Below are 24,770 nucleotides of genomic sequence, written 5' to 3'. Positions count from 1 at the left end.
TGATCAACAGTGACAGAAAAAGCATTCATAATGTTACAAAAGATTTCTATTTTTTTTTTTTAAATGTATCATGCTTTCCACACACACACAAAAAAAATATTAAGCAGCATAGCTGTTTTCAACATTTATAATAAAAAATGTTTCTCAAGCATTAAAAGTGGCATATTAGAATGACTTCTGAAGTATCATGTGACTACGAAAACTGACAGGTAAGCTTTGCAATCACAAAGCTTACCAGCCCCAAAATTGTGTACAGCAGTGTAAGTGTGAGAAAAAAAGGCTGTTAGATACAGTCACTGGTGGGAGAAGAGGTCGCAATTTACTTTTTTATTATTATATTACTCTGATATAGAGACAGACTTTCATACATGCCACATATTTTTTCCATTTCAAGTGTTTGTGTAAAGAGAGAGACCACTTGTTCCAAATAATTACAACAAGAGGATTTCTTCTGAACTTCCTGTCTGAGCCACATGTCTGGAAAAGCTGCTAACTCATGCCTGCTCAGATGAAGGTCATCCTCAGTTTATCCACTCAGCTTGTGATGGCCGTGTTTTTCTCTGACAAACACATAAATCTAAATGATGCCATGAAGTGAGGGAAAGTTTAAACATGTTTCTGAATTATCAAAATCATTTAAGTATAAGTCCTTTTCGTTTTGTGCATTGTGTGTCTCTTTACTTGGTAATTATATTGGATAACTAATCCTGACATCCAGATGTCATCATCATAACCTTGTTGAATTGATGAGAAATTAAACCGGGGCGTCTTGAGTTCAAAGCAGCCTGTAATACAAGCCATGACGAGACAAAGTCTGAGTTGTTCCTGGTATCCTGCTCTGAAATACAGATCTTCCAAACCAGGCGCTTCCACTCCTGTCCTTTTTGAAGATGACCCAACTCTAAAGACAATGCATGATCTCCTTTGGTCCAAACAGTTATCCCTGTCACAGATACATTTTCCTGGCATAGCTAGAAAGAGTCGAACTATTAAGCTTTTTGAGTGGAACCCAATCTCTATGAACATGATCCGGCCTTCATAGGCTTATAACATTGCAAAGACTCCCTATGGGGGTTTCTATCTGATTACCCAGTTGAAACAATACAAAGCATGACCCCTGCATCACAAACCAACCAGCTTTAACCAAATGTAGGTGAATCTGGAGAAAGAAAACCTGCAGAATCTGAGTTCTCCAATTGCACCGTGTGATCGAGTCCAAGTAGCAACTGCTAATCCGTTTACATTCAGCCGAGACCCAATAAGAGGATATTAAATCTGGAGGGTATTGTGTGGCAGTTCTTAAGCAACCAAACACACTTTCTGCATCCCATAATGCTCTACAGAATAGAGTGCCACCGTATGCTTGGGCTATGCATTTGGCAGCTCATATGAGTATGTGGGTTTTACAGTAATTGAATTAGGAATGTTTCTGTTTGCAAATAGCTGCATTGGTCATACCGTCCCACACAGTCATCGCATAAATCTCTCTATTAGGTATTTATGGAATCCAGATGAGCCTGCAGAGGAATGTTTTCATTTAGCCTCATTATTAGTATTGCAGTGATGTACCAAAGTTGAATAACTCATATTTACATTTACCATTTAGCAGAGGCTTTTAGCCTCCTTTAAGTGACTTAACGAAAAGCACAAGCATAAACAATATATTTTTATTTTTATTTACAATTTTAAGCTGTATAATATTATCATCCACAGGTAAGAGGTTTGCAGACATAGAGATGATCTAATAGGGACAAAATGCTCTTCATGAAATCCACTTTCCCTTCCAAAAACTCACTCAGATTGTTCACTGAAAAAGAAGCAAAAACTGGTTACGTGCCTTACTGCTGACTAAATTGTTTTGAATCCCATCAGACAAAACAGTACCTCTGCTGTCCTTCGACTGAAATACTGCTGCATAAAAATGATCATCAACTGGACTGCAAATGCTCTTCTGCAGTATTAATGACCGTCTTGTGTCCTCTTAGGGCCATACTGATGTAGTTCAGTTACCCAAACAAAGCCATGTGTTTCTGAAAAATACTTGAATTTGAGTCACCATTCCACAAACTGGACACATAACTACAGTCGTTGAGACAAAATGAGGCTCAGGCAAATTTAATCACATACACAGGAAGCTGGGAATGGTTTGATTTACAAACAAAGTGGATGTCAGTGCATTCCCACCTTTCATTTGGGGCCTTCAAAGGGAATCCATGAAAAATACAAAATGAGAAAAAATACAAACTGTACTTTAACAGCATATAATTTATTTTTTTATTTAGGGAAAAATCTATTCGTGTTGTATCTTTCTAGGGAGTTTTTCCATGCTATTGTCTCCTCTTATTACTACTTCTATGGCGAGTTTTTTTAAAGCTTGGGAACAGCTTTTTTTTTCTTTTCTTTTTTTTATAATTTAACTGAATTGAAATTATTTCCTTTATATTCAGATGTTGGATAGATAAAAGCTAACATAAAGTAACTTAACTCAATAGAAAGTACATATTTTCCCTCAGAAACAGTTTTGATGATTCATGCTGGATTTAATACAATGATATTTAATTTTGGAAACAACACGTCTATTAAATCATAAAAATAAAAAAAATCATGCGGTATAAATGGGTCTTTATATATAAAAACATATAGCTGCCTTTATATTTTAGGCAGGGGGTTCCTAACGGGATCATCATATTGGGGGGTCCTTGGCATTTACAAGTTTAAAAACCCTGCACTAGTGAACTAAGCAGCTCGATGAGGCTGCTAGAGTACATTTATAGTGAATTATTCATCTTTGGGGGAGATATGGGGGATGAGAGTGATTTTGGCATTTAGCATGGAAATAGATGCTGAACCATGGTGCCCACAGACACTAGTACAATCGTCTCTCGTCTGCCCCTCTCTCACTTTCCCATCACAGACTCTCACACAAATCATTAAAATAGCATTTTAAGCACTAGTTAAGTCATTCCAGCAGAAACCACAGTCTCCTTATTAGGCAGCCTGCGATTCAGCAAACGGCACCCGGCACGACAAAAAGATTTTGGAAAAGCAAAGAAAGAGTTAGACTGTGTTTGTTTTCTTGTCTGTCTTTTGTGTCTATTTCCTGTCTGTTTTGCGAAGGCGTTGGATGTCGTTGTCTAGATTTGGGGATTTAGTCTGTGTAGGAGGGTGTGAAAAGTTCATACTTTCCCCATTCTTAAAAACGCAGTCTTTATTGCCTTTTTTCCATTAGGCAACACTAATATGCTGTATCACTAGCATAATTTTTCAGCATTTTCTTTTTTTTTGCAGAAACGATAAAACTGCATGGAGGAGTCTTGTCTAGACCAGGCAAGTTTTTCAAGTGGGGTTCATCTGCTTGATTCATGGCCTCAAAGTCTCCTCCAAACCCAGTAACAACACACACTTGTAGAGCCGAACATTCCAGCACTATTATTTTTGCATTATATTCCTATTGCTTGAAAGACAGAGGCAGTGATCTGCTCCATTAGCTCCACACGCCATACAATTCAGCCTACTATTCCTGAGGTTTCATAACATTTTGCAGTGTTTATACATTAGCAGGTAACTAATTTTCTATTGATAACACACTTCGTCTTTGTTTATCATATCCTTTCTGAAAGAACCACCTTACAGGCCCTGATATACTGTACTCATGACAAAATTCTTTTTAGCTGTTTGCTTAGAGGTAAAAAAACAAAAAGAAGTTGGAAATCTGAACAGAAGAAAACTGTTATGAAACATCCTGACATCTAAAGCTTGATTGCTTTAAAGCAAGCATCTTTACCGCATTAATTCTGTCATTAATTACTGACCCTCATGTCGTTCCAAACCCATAAGACCTTCGTTCATCTTCAGAACACAAATTAAGATATTTCTGATGAAATATGAGAGCTTTCTGACCCTCCATAGGGTCACTGCAAGGCAACTGAAATGTTCCCAAGACCAGAAAGGTATAAGGACATTGTTAAAAGTAGTTCATGCGAAATCAGTGGTTCAAACGTAATTTTATGAAGCTATAAAAAAACTTTTTGTAAGCAAAGAAAACTAAAATAACAACTTTATTCAACAATTCCTTCTCTTCCACGTCAGGTTTCGACGCAGATTCATGACAGTAACACGACGCATGTCTGTGCATTCTGTAGCGCAGCACATCTGTGTTCTACGTCAGAACAGCAGCTCCTGCGTCAGCAGCATCACATAAAAGTAATTGTTGAATGAGTTGTTATTTTTGTTTTCTTTGTGCACAAAGTATTCTTGTAGCTTCATAATATTACAACCGATGTCACATGGACTATTTTAACAATGTCCTTATACTTTTCTGGGCCTTGAATGTGGTAGTTCCGTTCTTTTCTATGCAGCATCAGATAGCTCTCGTATTTAATCAAAAATATCTTATTTTGTGTTCCAAAGATGAACAAAGGTCTTACGGGTTTGGAACGAGGGTTTAGTAATTAATGACAGAATTTTCATTTTTGGGTGAACTATCCCTTTAAACATAAAACAGTGTCAGTGCCACTTTCAATTAAAAATACAAAGCAGCTTTTCAGTGTGTTCATGTTTTCAATCATGCTTGACCTTGACGGCCTGAATACAAGAAATGAACTGGAGATGATTTCCACATCAAAGAAGGCAGAGCCCCAGTGTACACCTACCTATTACGTATTCGCCACAGATCAATGGTAGTTCGTAGGCGTTTACCAGCTGGAGCACATTTTTCCACAAAGTTTACTTTGGCAAGCTGTTTTGAACTCCTGAAACAAACAAACTTCATTCTGGCCTGATTTTGTTCAAAATAATGTCACGCCTGTCTGTTCTTCAATTTTGCTTGATCTAGCGTAACCATACTGTTAAGCTTTAATACTTCAACCAATATAGTCTTTATAATGTTAACGGGACACTCATGGGATTCTCGTTCCAAACCTGTATTAATTTATTTCTTTGGAGAAAAACAAAAGTATCATTTTAAGAATGCCTTAGTGTTTTATTTTCCATACAATGAAAGTCAGTGGAATCTAATGTTGTATTGGATCCTTTTGTCTTTCACTACAGTATATAGACAAAGCTTTCTGTCCGTCTGTATTTTTAATTTTTTTTTTTCTAAAGTGTTGCTTTAAGACTTTACACTCTAGCATCCAAAACACAGTATATGCATTAGAAATCAAACACTTTTCCATGAATATCCCTGGCTTTGCTTCAAAATGTTATGCGGTATGCTGTTTTGTAGCCATTGTCCTCAATGAGGTGTCACCCTAACATCTGCCCCATAGATTAGCGCACACACGCAGCAGTCTGCTTTACTTTGATATACTGTATTATGTCTAAGCATGGAGGCTTCTTAGTCTGCGTCTCAGTAGTAGGTTTGTCGAGCTCCAGGGTGTCTATGGATACATGCCCAGTCTGAAAAGATCTACAAAGCCAGACGAGAGGACCAAAGAAACCTTGTCTTGTCCAAAAAAGGGGCATGAGTCCAACAGGGATTAAAATGGCATTCCTCTGCCACCCCACAGAAGCCACAAAATGGTGGTTGCATGGAGCGAATTGGAATGCCTCGTCCATGACTTGACTATTGGCTTTGCTTAAAAGACCGAACATGGCAGTCACTAAAAAATTGCTTATAACCATTAAGCTCTCCATGATTGGAGCCATTTCAGTTCATATGATCTTTCATGAGCTTTAGAGCAGAGAATGGTGTTATTTAGTGTGATATTTTTATCTTCAGGCCACAGATTGTTAAAACAGGAAGAGGAATATTAGACGGCTGTGCTTAGATTTATAATTAATTTGCCTACTGACAACCCTTTTTACCCTTGTGCCATTTGAAAGTAGGCCTTTGTGGTGTAAAAGGCTATTTTCTGCCATTATGTTCATTTGAATTTGAAGTGAATTTGCTATAAAACTGCTAATTTGTCAGATGCTGTTTTATTTCATTAATTCTTCTCCCCTCTGCATGTAAAAACGGATTGCACCATATTCAGTGGCAAGGAGTGGTTTTCTCATAGCTTTTCCCCTCTGTGGCTGTGGTCCATTGAGTTTAGCCCCCTTTCCCTAAACCTAAGTAAACACATTCTTTTCCAAACCATACTAAAGAGCAGAGCTCTTGGTCAGCAACTCGTGAATGATTAGAGAAAGGGCTGTTTGGGTAATTTGCATGTACTTTACTTTGTTTCACGAAGAGCTCGTTTACAGGCTGTGGCGTTGACTTTAGTCAATTAATTATCCTTGGACTCAATGGAGAGGCACGTTCTCACCTTCTGATTTGTTTCATGTATTTGAATCCATGAGACATGCACTGTAGATAACACTGTATTTTTCTGCCCTCTGTTAGTACATACATTCATATAATTGCCAAATGTTCTTATGCACACTCTGCGCGTTTGCAGTCATTTCAGGTTTTTGTCTACAGATGTGGATCTTAAAGGATCAGTTCACTTCATCATTTCCATCATTTACTCTCATTGATTTACTCTCACAACCTGCAACTTTTATTTTCTTCTGTGACAGATCCTCTTTAATGGTGTATAGCAGATTTAAAAAAAAAAAAAATCTAATATACAGAAGAATTTGTATATAAATATTAATCGTTTCCATTCTGAGTAAATCAATCTGTTACTATAAATACAGTAAATGCAGCCTTGGTGCCCTACAAAAGCTTTTAAAAATCTTATCAGCACAAAACTTTTAAATTATATTCTAAGTGTTAGTATATTTTTGATATATGACATTCCTACATATTGCATTAATGCTTGCATTAATGTTTTATATGTACAAGTATGAATGATGAATGAGAACAGACTGAATTCAATCTCACAGAGGCTGTTTGAGAAGGTTATGTGTGGTCTTTTTCACCTCCATGTTTAAGTCCACATCAAGGGCTTTTCTATAGCTGTTGTGCTGCATTGATGAACAATGGGTCGTCTATTTAATGGAGCTCCAGCAGTGCCCACCCAGACTTCTAAAGGAATGTGCCACCGTTCATAACAGATGCCAGAGACCCCAGCGGTGCAGTATTCAGTATTACAAACCCAGAATTCAAGTATCCAAATGAATAGATTGGAGTAGTGATCATCCAGAATAATTGTCCTGAAATGTAGCAGAAACTTATCTAACAGTTTATGGCTCACTAATCAAAGCCACAAAGTAAAGCCCCTGATATGGTGTGGACAACGGACTTTCTCAGCTGTATTCCCCTTTATAGGCACCTGCTGTCAGGGTGAGCATGAGGGTGACCCCAGTGCTGGTCCACAGATAGTGCCAATACACTGAATGAAAAGAGAAAGAGAAAGAAGGAATGTGTGCAAGGAATTTTAACAGAGTTCCCCTTTTGTTGCATCTCTGAGACTAATGGCCGCTCCTTACAAAGCAACCATCTGAGTAAAGTGTCCAATCAAAAATGAAAAGCAAGAAAGGGAATGATTGAGAGAAGGTCTGCACCACGGCTCATACCAAGATGCAGGCGTGTAGTTTGGCAGGGACCGAGGATTTCCATTAAATAGCAGGTTTCAGGAACAAGATAATTGTTCTAGCAGAACTGACCCCCTCTCACCTATTCCTCATCCCATCTTTCTCCTCAACTCTTTCACTCTACTCGCTTTCTCAGCCCATATGTGGTCTGTCTCTCCTCTTCCAAATCAGAGAGCTGCAAGAGAGGTCATTTTCACACCTTAATAAATAAATACAACAGACTTTACAGCATAAAGTGAAATGTGTACTATTTATCCTGAAATGTGTACTATTTATCCTAATATTTATATTTATTTCTATATTAAACCATTTTTATTATAAGTATGTGCCACAGATTTGCCTCAAAGAAGCCTGTTTGTCCAACATTTGAACATTTGTTTGTCCAACATTTCAAGATTCTGAAACATTTGCAATTTACATTTACAAAAGTGCTGAAAATAATGTGTTTTAGATGGAAAGTCTTTGATATGGGATATTGGTATGTGTCCTCAGTTTAGTAGATGTACTTGGTCATATCATGAATAAATGACTCTCATAAACTGGCTCTTTTTTAAAGAGTCAGTCAAAATGATTCAGCCTGCTTGTGAGTTGAGTGAGTTTGAATCAGACTCAGCTCAGCCAGTGAATCATTCAAAGCCATTACCAAGTTCACAAATGACTCCATCACCAAAATGAAAACTGTCAGTTGAGTCTTTTTTTATTATTATTCTGATTATAATTGAACCAGAAACTGTTACTTTGATGATGTGTAGTTTTTGAGTAGAGATTAACTGATATATTTTTATAACCATACCAGTAATTGCATGTTTATATGTTTGATAACTTATATACAGAAGCTATTTTTAAAATCTAAATTTTAAAATCTTTATATTGCAACAATAAAAAAACTTCGTTTCATTTTTGTAACAGAGGCAGCATTATTTCACAATAAGGAAATAAATGGATGAAAAAATAGTGCTCATATATTATATTTACAACTTAATATATTTAAAAACATTAATATTGTACAAAATATATTGTTGGTCATTGTTTGGTACAATAAGATCTAATCAGTGTTGAAAAAAGGTAGAAAAGACTCATAAACTGGCTACTTAATGTTCCATTTTAGGAGCCAGTGGCTTCCTAGTCACTTGTTTAGTATAGAGTCCTGCTAACTAGTCCTAACAAGCATAAAAGCTGCAATTCACATTGGCCTGAAATAGTTTATGCAAGATGTTTTGCCAGATTTGCTTCTCTACCTGAAAATGCTATTACTTGGCGCCAATCGCAGAGGCCTTTCTTTAGCTTACATTGGAATGGATCTTGTCATCTATGATGAAAACAGGCCATGCCTCGGAAACCATTAAACCAGTGATACACAGTCTTCCCAGGACCTTTTGAAGTGCATAAGGCTGATCATAATCTCATTAATAGTGACTGGACTGCACATTCTAGGGCAGTCTGCCTCCACCCAGAGTTGCACAACAACCATCATTCATCCCTCCCCTGAGAGGTGTGCTTTGGCTGGAGCTTTTATTTGGGTGGAAACATGTCTTTGGCATTTTATCTTCTGGCTTATCAATTGTTGCTCTGCACTGATAGGAGCTCAAATTATTATTAGGCTCCTCAGACTGCGGTTGAAGGGAGGAAGATGTAAGGAAGAGGAAGGAGGCTGTTCAAGGGAATTTAAGAGGAGCTCAACTGTGTAAGACTGAGCAGTTTTTGACATGAGGAGTGAAGGCTTGATTTGTTTTTAATTGGCTGTGTGGTGTCGGCATTGAGTAACGGCGGTGCGTTTATGGCCTCATTATTTTAAAGCTCCTGTCTAGATGAAGTGAAAACCAAATGGATCTGTTCTGCGTGAGAGGAGGAATCCAGACCACTTTACCGGGTATAAAACAGTGGCTGACACCACAAGTGCTAAAGAAAAGGTGTCATTAAGCCATTAGTGTCAGAGAACAGCCAAGCAGAATCTAGTATTTGGAACAGATGTCTTTAAAACACTTAAGTACTGATCATGGGTCAGTGACAAATAAGATTGGACCAAATGAGGTAAAAAGTAATAACATATTTTCCATGTGAGTGTGCACATCAGTATTTTCAAAGTAAAATATGTTTTAAAAGGTAAAAAAAAGTAATGAATTAGTAATTCTTAAGTATTTTCATAAGTTTTTACATTAAAAACCTGGTTTATTTTATTTTATTATACTTTATTCAAACAGTTGTGTCACCCTGACATTTTTCACTTTATTCTTCCTCAAAAATATAAAAATGAAAAAAAAATAATAATTATAAAGTAGAGAGTTGACGACCAGAGACCAGACGACATTTTACAACCTGATTTTCATTTATTTTATTTTAGACACCCTGTATCACCCTGACATTTTTACTTTATGCTCCCAAAAATATCGAAATTAATAAAAAAAAAAAATTAAAAGCATGCTCATAATAGATGTGTATTCAAATTGTTGAAATTATTCTAGTGATTTTTTTTCAACAAGAAAAAAAACATCTTTATCTGATTTATTTTATTTTGTTTTATTTTAAAAGAACTACCTTTAATTGGTTTACAAATGATTAAACTGTTAAAATGTAAAGATTTCTCATCTATGTGTGTGGTCATTCTTAATACTTGCCCTCATACTTTGTAACAGTGTTACTAAGGAGAAGAGCCTCCTCAGTGCTAGCCGACCTGCTGATCTCTATAAGTGCTTTGTATAGTCCCATTTCCCAGGTCGGCTTATGTCAACAAGTGCATCCAGTGGGTGGTGTGCTGTTGTGATGGTCTGATGCTGACAGGTCTTTTATTCACTGATGGCTGAGGAGTGACATATATATATATATATATATATATATATATATATATATATATATATATATATATATATATATATATGTCTACAGTGGAGACCAGGCAGGCCCAATAATGTGTAAAAAAAAAGAGCTCCTCTCCAGCACTCAAAATGTTATAGGGCACATTCCTCTGGCCGTCACAAGCTCGTAAAACTTACAGTTCTCAGAAATATTTCCAGAGAATACAGTATGGGGGATATATATATATATATTATATATATATATATATATATATATATATATATATATATATATATATATATATATATATAATAAAGGAATTTAATTTGCAACACACAATTTAATTTGCAGTTATTTTATCAGTGGCATAATGATTTTTTTTTTCTGGATCCATTAATTTATTAAAAAATACACTAGTTCATACATAGAGTAACTTGAATACTCCTCTTCTATAATGAGCATGATTTTAATCTATGCATTCATTTTGTATTAAAATATATAAATGCCTCATATCAAATCAAAGAGGGAAATTTTGGAAATGCAAGAGGTGGCAAAAGTTGTAAGAGGTATTATTCAGCTGTAAGATCAAACAAAATGGCTTTCATGTCGCTGCCCACAGTCAGTAAAACAGGCTTGTTTTTCTCACACAGAGCCTGCACTCTGTCAGCTGTGCTCCACAGTTTCTCTTTTTCTTCCTTCTGTTTCTTTGTTTAAAAACAGACATGCTTTTTTGCTCATAAATGGACGGTAAATGAACTACTTCAACAAGCTTTTTGAGTTGAAACAGTACACACACTGTCCTGTCTTCTGTCTGGTTACCTTTAGTCATAACTGGCTACTGCTGCTCTCACAGGACACATTTAAAACAGACCACATGTGCCCCTTTTCCAGGGTGCTGGTGCCCAATCAGGAACAATTCTGTGTGTCTCCACCAAATCCGGCCCAGTAAAAATTGGCACCGCTTCAGAGTTTTTGCATTCCCCATTGAAATCAATGAATATTTCCAGAAACGCTTGATGTGTTGATGCAAGACACATTCATTTTACAGCACAGCAGCCAGGCGATTAATCTCCCCCATCTGTCCAAAATAAAATGTAATATTTAGAAATATCACCTATTTGATTTCTATAAATGATTAAATATGCTCTCAAAATTCAGACAGTCTTTTGTCAGTTCTTTTGTGATCTCATAACAATTACATTTTTGCTCTGTAAATTAAACTGTTTTTGTATGTTTACATGTCATGTTTTAAATGTCAATAACCGTAAGCCTCATAAACAAAAAGCCTGTGCTATGTTCAGTTGTTGGCAGGTTGTGTAATAATGTAGTTACTTACAGCATAATTTGTCTCAACAACCAAGTACCAGCAATGTTTCCATGGAAAACCAGGTGTCTGTCATGTGAGGCGTCTCCATTCTGCTCAGTCTTTCTGTACAAAGTGCCCTCGTTTTCTAAACCTCGCCTTTACTGGAGACCCAGGATGTCAGCAGAAGTGGAACATGGCACAAAGTGCTATTTAAAGCCATTAAAGAGCAGGTTTGTAGGCCAGCACTGTTCGCTCCAGGTTGCAGACATAGGTGAATCATATTACGGGAAGGGTATGAGGGTCTGCCCATGTGATTTTCCGCACAAGGTTGGCTGATTTTGGTCACTTAGATCACTCTTCACATCATTGCCATTATAGCTATTTACACAAACAACATGTAGAGAAACCTGGAAAATATGACCAGGACATTCCAAACTATATTAATTATCTTCTCCACTATAACAGTCTCAACAGTTAACAGCTAAGACCTCTCCTGAATGTCTTTATGAGTTAAAAAGCTGTGTTTGCCCACATTTTTCTGTCACGTTGAAGTAAGTAATGAGTTCTCGAGTGCAGTCTACACATCCCAGGTGCATTGCTAGACTTCCAGACTTCTGTTCAAATCAATGTGGATGCATTTACGGTCTTAATTGAGCCAACGGTCAGAGTTTTGCTCCCTGTACTTGTTAGTACGATACGATCTGATTCATTGGAAGCGTTCTCCTCCGGTCAGCAGGCACTTCTTTGTTTCCCCTCAACATTTGGATATTTAGTGCATGAATAATCAGACAGTCATTACGTCTAGCCAGGCCACACAAGACACACAAGCCCTTTTATATGGTTTGGCGTCATTGCAAGAATGCAATCGAACAGGTGGAAATGAGTTCTTGAAGGTGTAATTGTCTGGGTTTAGTCCATCTATCCATTTTTTTGTTTTGTTTTGTTTTTCAGTGGGGTTTGGGAGAGCCCCAGATCTTTAAACAACCCATTAGACATAAATTTGCTTGAATTCCGGTCTGTTTACGACTGGAACAGATGTGAAAATCATTTCACGTCTGCCTTCCTCAAATTAAATCGCATTTATGAGTTCTGCGGTAATTAGAAACGAGCGTTTCTCACCTTCTCTGGCAGGCTTCGCCTCTCTATGCACTTTAATAACAATGGTCTGGTATTACATCGTAACTCACTTAACGTTCAGGATGTCAGACTTGTGACTCGAATCATATCATGTTGTGACATTCCCGCTCCATATCTCATCCACAATGAATGACACGAATTCCTTGTTATGAATTACAGCTGAAATGATCCACTGCCAATGTTAAAGTGTCTCCAGGCTTATTTCGTCATTCATTCCCTCATTAGGTGGAGGCAAAAGTGGACTTCGCCACAGAGGAAAGGCAGGAAATGAAGATGTGAAGGTTGTGAGAAAATAGCAGGACAGGATGCAGATGAAAGTATGGGCGGAAGTATTGCGTTAACCCCTCCTGTCCGACTCCGGGCCTGGCTTAGATTTATGCCTCTCCTTCCTCTTTCCCCTCCATCTTTTCTCATATTCACGCTTTAGGCACATCTGGTGCTCAGCGCATAATAGTGAAGGGAAAAACCTGCTCCCTCTCTCCTTCCTCCAGCTGTAGAACAGGAACAAGGTCTTATTTTGTATGTACTTACCAATAGAGACTTTGATTGTCAGTAATGAGGCCTCTCCTCATGGTTCAGTGGCAATGTACAACTTCTTGCCTCGTCATGTTTGTTTTTCCTTCTGAAATCTGTAAGGTCTGATTATTCATATGGGGGTTGTTCAGGGCTCTTGGCTAATCGCTATGTCTCGCTCATGAGAGAAACCCACACAGAAATGTGCTGCCAATAGCGCTGCTGTTATCTGAAGTCTGAGAATTTGTCTAAAAAAGGTAAATATTGTGTTTATAGTTAAATATGCAGACCGTTCAATGCTAAATTAAATATCAGTTATGTCTCTGGTAATAGATTTCAGAGACTCTTAGTTGAATGTTATTGCTATTCCACTTATCCTGATTTTTTTCTTGAAACCTGAGGCATTAAAGGGATAGTTCATCAAAAAATAAAAATTCTGTCATCATTTACTCACCATCCTAGGTTTATATGACTTTCCTCTTTTAGACAAATACAATCAGAGTTATATTAAATAATGTCCTGGCTCTTCCCAGCTTTATAATGGCAGTGAATGTATGTTGATATTTTGAAGCCCAATAAAGTCCATCCATCCATCATAAAAAGTACTCCATATGGCTCCAGGGGGTGAATAAAAGGCCTCTTGAAGTGAAGCAAATCGTTTGTGTAAGAAAAAAGATCAGTATTCAAAACTTTATAACCCGTAATCTCTAGCTACCGCTAACTGTTGATAACTATGCCTACATCCTACTCTCTCATGAACATGAGTGCGACAGTTAGTGCTTTTGCTTCAAAATCTTGACCACCATTCATTGCCATTATAAAGCTTGGAAGAGCCAGGACATTATTTAATATAACTCCAATTGTATTCATCTGATAGGAGAAAGACGTACTGTATACACCTAGGATGGCTTGAGGGTGATTAAATCATGGGGTAATTTTCATTTTGGGGAGAACTATTCCTTTAAGGGTCCATCTGACATCTCCACTGCCAGTATTACAAGATCCAAAGTCGAAACTGTACTTATCCAATCCCTAAAACAAAGGTCACCAATTGGCAGAGAGAGTGAATGCTTACCATTTTCCCTCAGAGAAATAGAGCAACTGAAACAGCATATATCATTGAAAGCTTGAGCACACAGTTGAGGCCTTTTAAAGTATACTGTACTGACTATAAACCAGTTTGAATACATTCGACATGTACACACTAGACTACTTTGTGGTGCTGCACTTTACCTGCAGAGGACAGAAGGGAGCTGTGTCTTTCTGTTTTACAGGACAAATTAGTTAAGACATCTTTATAATTTTCAGTTGTGCAAGGAGGTCAGAAGATGCTTGCATTTGTATTGCATGCACTCATCAAAGTGCACATCCATTGTTTTTGTAATGTATTTCATCTTATTCGGCTAGAGTTTGATAGCAAAGGCTGTCTGTGAGTGTCGCCACCTAGTGGACACACCAGTCTGAAAAACTAAGCAGTTTGGGGTTGGTAAGATTATTTGTATGTTTTTGAAAGAATTCCTTGCTCACCAAGGCTGCATTTATTTAATCAAAATACAGCAAATATTGTAAAAGTATTACTGTGAAATATTATTAAAATTTAAACTAATGTTTTAATATATTTAATATTTTTAATATATTTTATAATTTAATCCTGTGGTAAAGCTGAATTTTCAGCAGCCATTTATTCCAGTCTTCAGTGCCACATGATCCTTCAAAAATCACTTTAATATGCTGATTTAATCAGTGTCACATATCAATGTTTTATTCAGGAAAACTGAAAAGAACAGCAATATCTGTTGGAAATAAGCTTTTAATCTTTGAAACATCTTACTGACCCAATATTTTTTAAAAGGATTATTTACTACAATATTAGAATAGCAGAAAATACTGTAGTGTACTGTGTATTGTATTTCTTTCTTTTGCATGTTATTTAGCCAACAACTTGAAAAGATGTACTATGATGACATTTATTTACATTTTTACACATTTGAATTTTTTTTATTTTATATCAGTCCAGGATACAGACGGTGGATCTCTAAATCAAGCTATTCTTATGATCGGTACACCTGTAGAGATTCCCACTGTGCAGGCCTAAATACTGTAAACACTACATGATTCCCTGTAGAAAGCACATTTATTACATTTTATGATTCTTTTCCAGAGAGGCTGCACATGCTGGCTGGGCCACCCTGCCATCATTCAAAGTTATTGTCCTCAATTGTTGCTCCATCCCTAGTGGACAATTAAAGATTAAGATCCCACCATCTTCCTTTTTCCAGCAAAGATGTTTCCACATTTTACATATCCCCTTTGTGACTCTGTTCCACTTGTCATCGTAACAATATTCAGTAAATAACCAAAATGGCAACGAGCTTTCAGTGATCCCTGAATGTTTCTCATTCTCCATCCTCCTCTTCATCTCTCACGCCCCCCTCACTATCCTATGTTTTCCTCTCACTTGCTTAATCCTGCACTGTGTCTTGTCCTTCTTTTGAGTACGATGTTGGTAATATTTCCTTCCTTTTGCTGTTTACAAAGAGCTTTTACAGGCCTTTTCAAGAGTCAGGGTGAGGCTGGGGCTGGATGTGTTGTCTTTCACGTGACTAATCTTCCGAGGGTGGCTGGACTGCGTTCAGGGATCTCTTTTGACAGGACTGGTCAAGGGGAATCCCTAGTCCAAACTAAACCGCTCCGGGTGTGTGTTCACAGTGTGTGTGTGTGTTCACTGCTGTGTGTGTGCACTTTAGATGGGTTAAATGCAGAACACGAATTCTGAGTATGGGTCACCATACTTGGCTGTATGTCACGTCACTTTTTTAAATGATAATAGCTAAAGCCTGTTGAGGAAATTGCAGAAGTTAGTCTGTGAAGAAGCCTGGCATTGATACGCTAAGTTCTTGTAAACTAAATGGAAGTCAGAACAACAATTAAAGAGCTGGAACAGTAACGTCTGGTGAGGGATACCAGCCTCTCGGGATCTGTATTTGTTCTACTTTCCAGGTCCAACTGGCAGTTGGACTTTGTGCTGGTAACAAACCCACTGTTTTTTCAATTGCATCTATTTAATCTCAACTGGAGGTCCTGTGAAAGGGTGAGGTTTAAGAGCAGAGAGGGAATGAAAACCTCACCTCCAGGAAATGGAGGAGAGAGTGCAGATCCCAGAAGCTTGGGGAAATGAGATGTTGATCCCACAGCGTGGCTTGAAGTTTCCTTTTACCACTTGAGCTGGACAAAAGTGTCAATGATCGCATTCCCAAAATGGAATCTTGACCACTCATATACTCTCTTACATACACACACGTGTGAAACATGTTTAAATCAAGTTTTGGCACATATGGATGGCTAAACCTTTCTCCAGAAAACACTAAAAAGCACGCTTCAAACGATAGATGTCCGATGTGGATTCTTTTGATCACTCTTTTGGTCAATAGTGTATATGTGCACAGAGGTGAGAGCAAACTATAATTCATACCAAATACTCACGCACACAGTCCCACCCCAAACCACAACACCCCCTCTCACACACACATGCTTTGAGAAATGGGGCTCACAGTCTGGTGCAATAATCCTTTATACATTAGTTTCTGTCAGATGGGTGGGGTGGAAGGTGTCAGTTAAGTTACCAATATATAAACCCTTGTGAGCAGAATTAATGTGAACCTGTAGAGCTCTGCTTCTCTTGAAGTCTATCTGTCGTTCTTTCTGTTGTTCTTTATATTGCTCTTATGTTTTGTCTCTCTGTCTATGGTTCAGTCTGACTATCTGTATGTCTGTCTTTGTCAATCATCATTATTTTGTCATTTTCTCATTCTAAAACAGTTAATTATGTTTATATTATATATATATATATATATAAGACAAAATATATTCATGCTTGAATGTTTCTCTAAGTCCTTTTTCTAGTACAATGTTGTGCACTGACACACAGAGCAGATTGAAAAATCATTCTATGTGTTCTTGGACTCCAGAAAGCATTGGTTAAGTAGTAAGATGTGTCAACATCCTGCAATGTGCGGTTTCCCATATTTTTCTCCCTGGGAATGATGGAAGAGGCTTCAGAACAGTGTATCCCCACCTCAGACAGTGGCTTTGGCTGTGGTTTGCGACCTGTGATGCTTATATAGCTGGCCTTTCATCCCTGTGTCAGAGGAGCAGACCTGTCTCACCGTCTGAGATCCTGCTGTCTGCCACAGAACACCACATCTTTTCATCCCCTTGAGGGGGTTTGACAAAGATTTCCTGGCTCTTATTAAATTATAATCCCCAAACTCTCTCACCCTTCACTCTCATCACAGAGCCTGAATCCTTTTCTCTGCCATCCAGACTGTGAGATTACAGTGGAGGATTTCCATGTGTCTTGGATACCAAGCAGACACAGTGATACAGTGATTGTTAGTAGCCATTTAGCAGACATGTTTATCCATTCCCCTAGAGCAAGCTGGGATTGAAGGAATAGTTCATTCAGAAAATGACAATTCTGTCATTATTCATGTTTTCATGTCTTTCAAAACTTGTATAACTGTCTTTGTTACTCCAAAACACTTGAGGTATTTATTGTCCAAACTTTTCTTTTCCATACAATGAAAGTAAATGGTGACCATATAAATCACTGCAAAATGTAAACCATGTAAACCATCTGCATACATTAAGCTATTTAATTATTATAAACATTAACATCATTCTGTAAAGCTGCTTTGAGACAATGTGTAAGGTGAAAAAGTGCTATACAAATAAATTTGACTTGAGCACAGTTTTCAGGCAAGATTTTCATCCAGTACCACATAAAATTGAGTCTGTTCCTTACAAAAAGCTATTGTATAATTTCAGAAGACTTGATAGTGTATTTGTTGTATTGGACTGCTTTTATGATGCCTTATTATGTTTTTGGTTCTTTTGGAAAAAAAACCTTGGTGTCCATTTACTTTCATTGTATGAAAAAGAACAGTGTAAACATTCTCGAAAGCATCTCCTATTGAGTTCCACAAAAGAAAGTGAGTCATACAGATCAGAAATGAAATGAGGGTGAGAAAATCAATGATGGAACATTTACTTTATGGGTGAACTGTCCCTTTTAAGTGACTTGCACAAATCCAATAGGTATCTATTTGCCTCAAAATCTACCATAAGATATCTCCAATGGGTGACGATGGAAGTATAAAAGCTAACAATTACTTTACTATTCTGCCATGGGCAGCAAGCAGACTGCATCAGCCAACAGCTCAGAGCTACACTAGTCATGATAGTTTAGCAAGCATTTTAACACTGCATCAGCAATAGATCAGAATTTCACAATAGAATTAAAGTCCCCATGAAATCAAAATGAGAGTTTTTTGGGTGTTGGTATCAATATGTTAGTCTTATGGTTATCTATAAGGCAGTGTGCTACAAAACAGTGACAAAATTTGCATTTAAAAGATATAAGCATTCAAAGCTTGCAATTTGTCACTTCCGCCCAAAACGGCTCAACGATTTTTTTGACGTCACATGGTACTTCATCTTCTCATCAAATCTTCTGACCAATCAAATGCTCTCTAGAATCCGAAACGCCCACCCTCTGCATTATAAATAGACTCTGAAGCGCCGGCTGAGATTGGTCACTTGTTCACAGTGTAGTATTTCCTGTACAGTGAGTGGCTCGTAGTGCACAATGTAGGCAATAGGGAATGATTCAGACAGTGTAAATATGCTTTCCATTGGTGCAAACCTTCAAACCTGCAGGTCACTCATTCTCCTTCTGGAAGCGATTCTCAGTGGCGACCAAGTCTGAATTTTTCCAGCCCTGGAAAACATTGAAACGTTGGATTAAGTGTGATTTCCCTGATGTAAGCCAATTATTTGGTACGCCATAAATTCACACCCTGCACAGCTAAAACAAGTCTAATCCATGTAGCCATTGGCCTGGTTTCCAATGTCTAATTATGCCTCCTTATACCAAGAAAAGCTTGTCATTTGTGACTGGATGAGCTGAATGAAAAATATTTGGATGATCTGAGAAAAGGGCAAGATTTAAGTACGGTACTCATTTATCATTCCTAATGCATACTGGAGAGGAGGCGGACTATGCCTTGTTCTGTAAGAATCCCGGTGTAATTTTAGCTTGACAGAATCCTGGGGCCCCACATCAACATCAGACATAGGTATGTACATGTTATGCATCCAAGGAGTTCACCTACACATGTAGGTCTTGCTCCACTGACGAGTGCCACCCACATGGAGGAGTAGAGCTGGCCATTCGTCATTCGGACTGAATATATGGCACAGACTGCGGAGACAAAACACAGCCAGCTGATGACTGCTCTTTGAACACTCTATCCTGTCTGCTACTATACACACTCCGGTGTTTTTCTCTCCTCCATCTACCATTGATACTTTTCTCTCAGTACTGCTTCTGTTCTTTCTGTACCACCCAGGGACAATGTGTGTGAACCGCAAGCACGTGTCTGTGTTTAATAGGAGAGACGTGAAAAGAAAAGAGCCTTCTGCATCTTCAGTCCTTGGCAAACTACAGTAAGAGCATTTGCACAAGTAATGTGCTGTGCCATGAAAGAGAACTCTGAACGAAAATTGTTTTATTTTTTTTTTTTTTGTTTTTGTAGTTTTTTTATTTTTTTAAAAAGATATATTTTTTTTTGAGGGGTTTTTTATAGAAATTTTAAATTTATTTCTTTAGAAAAAATTTTATATTTTTTTTTTTTTTTTTTTTTTTGAAACACCTAAGGAACCATTTGAAGTACAACCTGGTTATTGTTTTTTTCCATGCAGTTACAATGAGTAATGACTTTAAAAGGACACAAAGAAAAAAAAAGTAGTCCACATAATTTTTACACTATATTTCAGCTCTTCTATAATCATACTTGGCTTTGTGGGAGAAACAGACTGAAATTTTAATTGTAATTTACTGAAAATCTTTTCCTGACCTGTTAGCAGCTTCAAATGGATTGAGTAACAAGATTTGTGAATTATTCATTAAGACTGGTATTTTTAACATTTTAAACATTTTAACATTTACTTTTCTCATGAATCCTCTTGGACATGCCAAGGAGAGCTAGGATGGATGTCAAGGTTTTTCGTGAGATAAGTAAGGACTACTTTAATGGTTCTTTTGTGTTCATCTTGAATCTTAAAACAATTTCTTAAAATTCAATTATTAAAAATTGTAACTGGAACAACAGGGTGAGTAAATGGTGATAACATTTTAATATTTGATTTCACTATCCTTATCTTCTTATATTGAACTAAGTTGAAGTTTCTTTTTAAGCATAAATGTGATTAAAAACAGGTAGGAAAAGAAAGAAAAGAAATATTACATTTTTGCATCTTATTATCTTACATATATTTCCTTTTCACAGAATTGAATTTTGTTTAAGGGTGTTTAGATATTTGTAACAGAAAATGAGACAAAAATCCTGACTGGGAATTATTTTTGTAGAGAAGAAGCAAGAGAGAAATCGGAGAAAAGGAAAGAGAACTATGAAGTGGAAAAGTGACTGCCAGCTCAACCTCAAAAAAGACATATAATAGGAAAGAGGAGAGAGATGTCGAGAGAAAAAAGGAAAGGGAGATAGAAAGTGAGAAAGAAAAAGTGGTAAAGGGAAAAACAGAGGCTGTTGACAGAGCAGGTGAGGAAGGACGTGGGGATCAGATTGTGTCTGTGTCTGGGGAGAGAGGAGGGCAGACAGACCCAGACACACTCAGCAGGGATACAGCCAGAGCACGGGTCATGTCACTGAACCAAACAGTGCTCCTGCTAGAATTATTACTTAAAATTGATTTTTATTTTATTTGATTTCCTTTTTTAGAATTGTGATTTAGTATATTATTATTTTTATTTATTTCTATACCATTTTTTGTGTGCTCACAAGAGTTTAAAGCTTCATATATGGGGAAAATTTGCTTTTTTTTCAGACCAGTGTATTTTTGTTTTGATTTGGTTTTTGTAAGAACAGACGTCATTGGGACAAACAAACCATGCTAATTAAATATTAAATGATTTAATCTCAATTAAGCATGTATTTCCTCTCTATTGTCTATACACACATTAAATGCCCTCTTTCTATTTATCAAGTATTTGTTCCTATATGCTCTAAAAAAAACTGTCCCTCTGGGTATCAGTCCTGATTACGGCGCCTTTATAACTCGTTTTTCATATTCATGTGGAATAGGAAAGAATGTGAGCATTTTCCTGTAAGCTAAGCTGATTTTTTAAGCTAACACCTGGAATGTATTTGGAGCTGTCTTAATCAGATATTTCTCCACAATTAACAAAACAAAGTGCCTCTAAGTTGGAGACTGAGCTTTATTCTTATTATTGTTTCTTTCTCAACAGCCATTTTTCTGTCTCTTAAAGTGTTCAACATCAACATCAACTCAAATGCCCTTCTTTGTTTTCCATCGTGATAGATTCAAAGGCAGAATATTTTAAATATATAATGAGCTGGAAAAATATCCATGGATCTTAAACAAGAGGTCAATGTCTGACAGAAAAGAGTATACTCACCTAAACACATCAACCCTCCACAAGCCCCTAAAGAGAGATGTGCTGAGCCAGTTAGTCTTAAGGCCGTGTTCACAAACCAAAACATATCTGACTGAGGCCTGGAATTGTAACTCAATTTGACTAAATCAAATTATGAAGACATAAAATGAAAAATACTTACAAATCTAACAAAACAGAGCAAAGTGGAATGTTATCTCCCCATAAGAACATAGGCAAAATACCTAACTACCATGACCAATCGTGACCTTTTCCTCCACAAAATTACACTAGATGCAGGACAAGTTTTATTCCTTTTCACAAAATTATAATTACGAGTATCAAAGGCATATTTTTTGCACGAATAAAGACATATTTTTGCACAGTACATTGCATAATATTACTTTAAAACACTTTTCTCTGTGTGCAAAGAAAACTAAAATAACTACTCTATTCAACAACCTCTTCTCTTCCGTTTCAGTCTTTGCCGCACATTCATGAGAGCACCACGATGCATAGGCCTTCATGTTTATCACATTATCTAATGATACATAATGTCTTTCCAATTTTGTTTTTGTTGTATTTAGATTCCATGTTAGTAGTTTGCTGAATTGTTGCTGTATGCAATGCTTGTTAATGCATTAGCAATGCAGTCCCTTGTTTATCATGCTAAAGCTTTAAATCTAAAGAGAATAAGCAATAATAGGTCAAATTGAGAGAGGAAACTAAAACATATGTTCAGTATGGTCTCAGGCGAGGCACTCCAGACACCCTAGTGGCCAATTTCTGATTAAACCTAAACAGAAAGTCATAATAACCCAAGCTATAGGAGCACCTGTGCTAATGGTCCAGCTGGTGTAACCTAAACACTCACTTCTTGTGCATGCTACATGTGTGTATCTGTACAAGAAAATACGCTGCTGTATTCCCAAATCCATGAAAGATATGTGCATCATTCGCACAGCCAAGAAATCGAGACAGCTACGATGAATAGTGTCTGTTATTTACTGTGTCAAAGTGAACATTTCCTCTGGGGGAGGCTAGAGGGAGCTTCATCTGAGCTACCTGAGAAAAACATGTTCCCACAGTATCCACAAACCCTATTTGAAGATGTTAAACAGTAGAAGAGCAGCACTTGAATTCACTGTTTATCTGTCAGTTAACTTGACAGGAGCGTCAGCTTTAGGGCCATTGCATAACGTCTATGGGGCCCTTGGCGCAGGCTGGAGGCCCGTTGATGGAAAAAAGTGAAGGGTGAGGAACAAAATGGCAGCGTAAACAGCTGAAGTCACACCCCAGCAGGACCCTGACAGCATTTAAATGGATGATTTATTGAGCGATTCTGTTAAATGTTGTCACAGCGGGGTTATGGCTGCATTTTACCCGTTGGCTTTTGAGACTTGCTCTGTAGGTCAATGTGTCTGAGAAATGCTCTCTAAGAGCCAATTTAGCCAAACCTCCATTTTAATATCCACACTGGGCTCAGGTCACGGTGGCCGCTTATACACCATGCAATCAGAGAAAGTAAGCGTGCAGCGTGTTGAAAATGAGCACCGCGTTCTTAAATGTTTGCATAGTTACTAAGGTAGCGATTACATAGGGGGAAAAAAGAAGCGATATAAGATTGGCAGACGGGGAGGCCGTTACAGGTTAAGCACTGTTCACGCCCTCCTGAGATTTAACTCGTGCTGAAAAGTTGATTTATGGAATAAAACTCTCAGACCCAATTTCCGCCTTTCTCACCGACTCCATAAGCATGGTGCCTGTCAAATTGAAGTGTGCCTATACTGTGCAAACACACACACATGCTCTTGCAAGCCACACACAGACAAACTTTCATTTTCATTAACATGCCTTTTAAGCTCTTAACACTATTTCTTTCTGGATTTATTATTTGCAAATGCATTTAAAAACCTCTAGCTTGTTTTAATTTCTAAAGTAAAATTATTATTTTTAAATTATTTACTTTTATTATTTATTTACTTTTGTATTTATTTAACATTTGAAATAAAATCATTTTTATTGTTTTTGTTATGTTTTATATTATTCTTGCACACATATTATTATTATTATTATTATTATTATTATTATTATTACTATTCATACACAAGTTAAATTCATACATACTTGAATACACCACTTGTATGATGAGCAAGTTTTAATTTCTTATGTGAAATTATTTATTATTTATAAACTTATTTTTTATATATTTATATTTACTTGTATTTATTTAAAATTTGATATTAAATTGTTTAATTGTTGTTGATATGTTTTATATTATTATTGCACACACACTATTATTATTGTTATATTCATACATGAGTTAAATTCATACATATTTGAATATAGCCCTTGCATGATGAGCATGTTTTAATTTCTAAAGTATTGTTTTTTCATTTATTTACTTTTATTGTTTATTTACTTGTGTATTTATTTAAATTTGGAATAAAATCTTTTTATTGTTAGTTATATTTTATATTATTATTGCACACAAGTTTGTTTGTTTTTTTAAGAAAAAAAAATCTAAATATTCTTACTGCTTAATAATATAAATTCATTATTACATTACATATTACTTAAATATTTATAATATACAATTATTAACTAAATTAATATTCATTGTAACATTAACATTAATGCTTATCTAGTTTTTTTACTTTTATTAATTTAATTATGTACATATTTATTTTAAATGTTAAATTTAAATGTTTATTATTATCATCATCATCATCATCATTATTAATTATCCACATGCATATTATATTTATGTCTTTGGAAAAAAAACTGCTTATTAATATTTGAAAACAAATGTTAGTAATATTAATTTTAACATTAATATTTGTCTTGGTTTTAAGCTGTCAACAATATTATATGAACTTACGCACCTGAGCGGTCTTACACTGGGCCCTGTGGGCTGTTTGTGGGTTTTAGTGGAGAACCAAAGTGTACATTTCACAACCATCTTGGAAAGAACCATCTGTTTTAAGGTGATGAAAAGTGGGAATAGCTTTCTTTTGAGCTATTTACTTGTGGCTCACTCAGTTTTGGTGTCTTGGTTGCCACCTGAGCTGCCATGTTGTTTTTAGA

General features: G+C 36.6%; 1 protein-coding gene across 3 annotated transcripts in view; it reads left to right on the top strand.

The window, feature by feature from the left end:
* Positions 1-24,770, top strand: part of col8a2 (collagen, type VIII, alpha 2) — a 48,868-nt gene that overhangs the window by 11,249 nt on the left and 12,849 nt on the right. Inside the window, exon 2 of one of the 3 annotated variants that reach the window (XM_042744957.1) lies at positions 17,506-17,601. The exons of the other annotated variants lie outside the window; for them this stretch is intronic. The gene's annotated coding sequence lies outside the window, so the exon portion shown is untranslated. The remainder of the gene's footprint in view (positions 1-17,505; positions 17,602-24,770) is intronic. 3 annotated transcript variants of the gene reach the window in all.

Source organism: Cyprinus carpio, chromosome B19, assembly GCF_018340385.1.
Source record: "Cyprinus carpio isolate SPL01 chromosome B19, ASM1834038v1, whole genome shotgun sequence".
Classification (NCBI taxonomy): Eukaryota; Metazoa; Chordata; class Actinopteri; order Cypriniformes; family Cyprinidae; genus Cyprinus; species Cyprinus carpio.
This window is presented reverse-complemented; position numbering and strand designations above follow the sequence as displayed.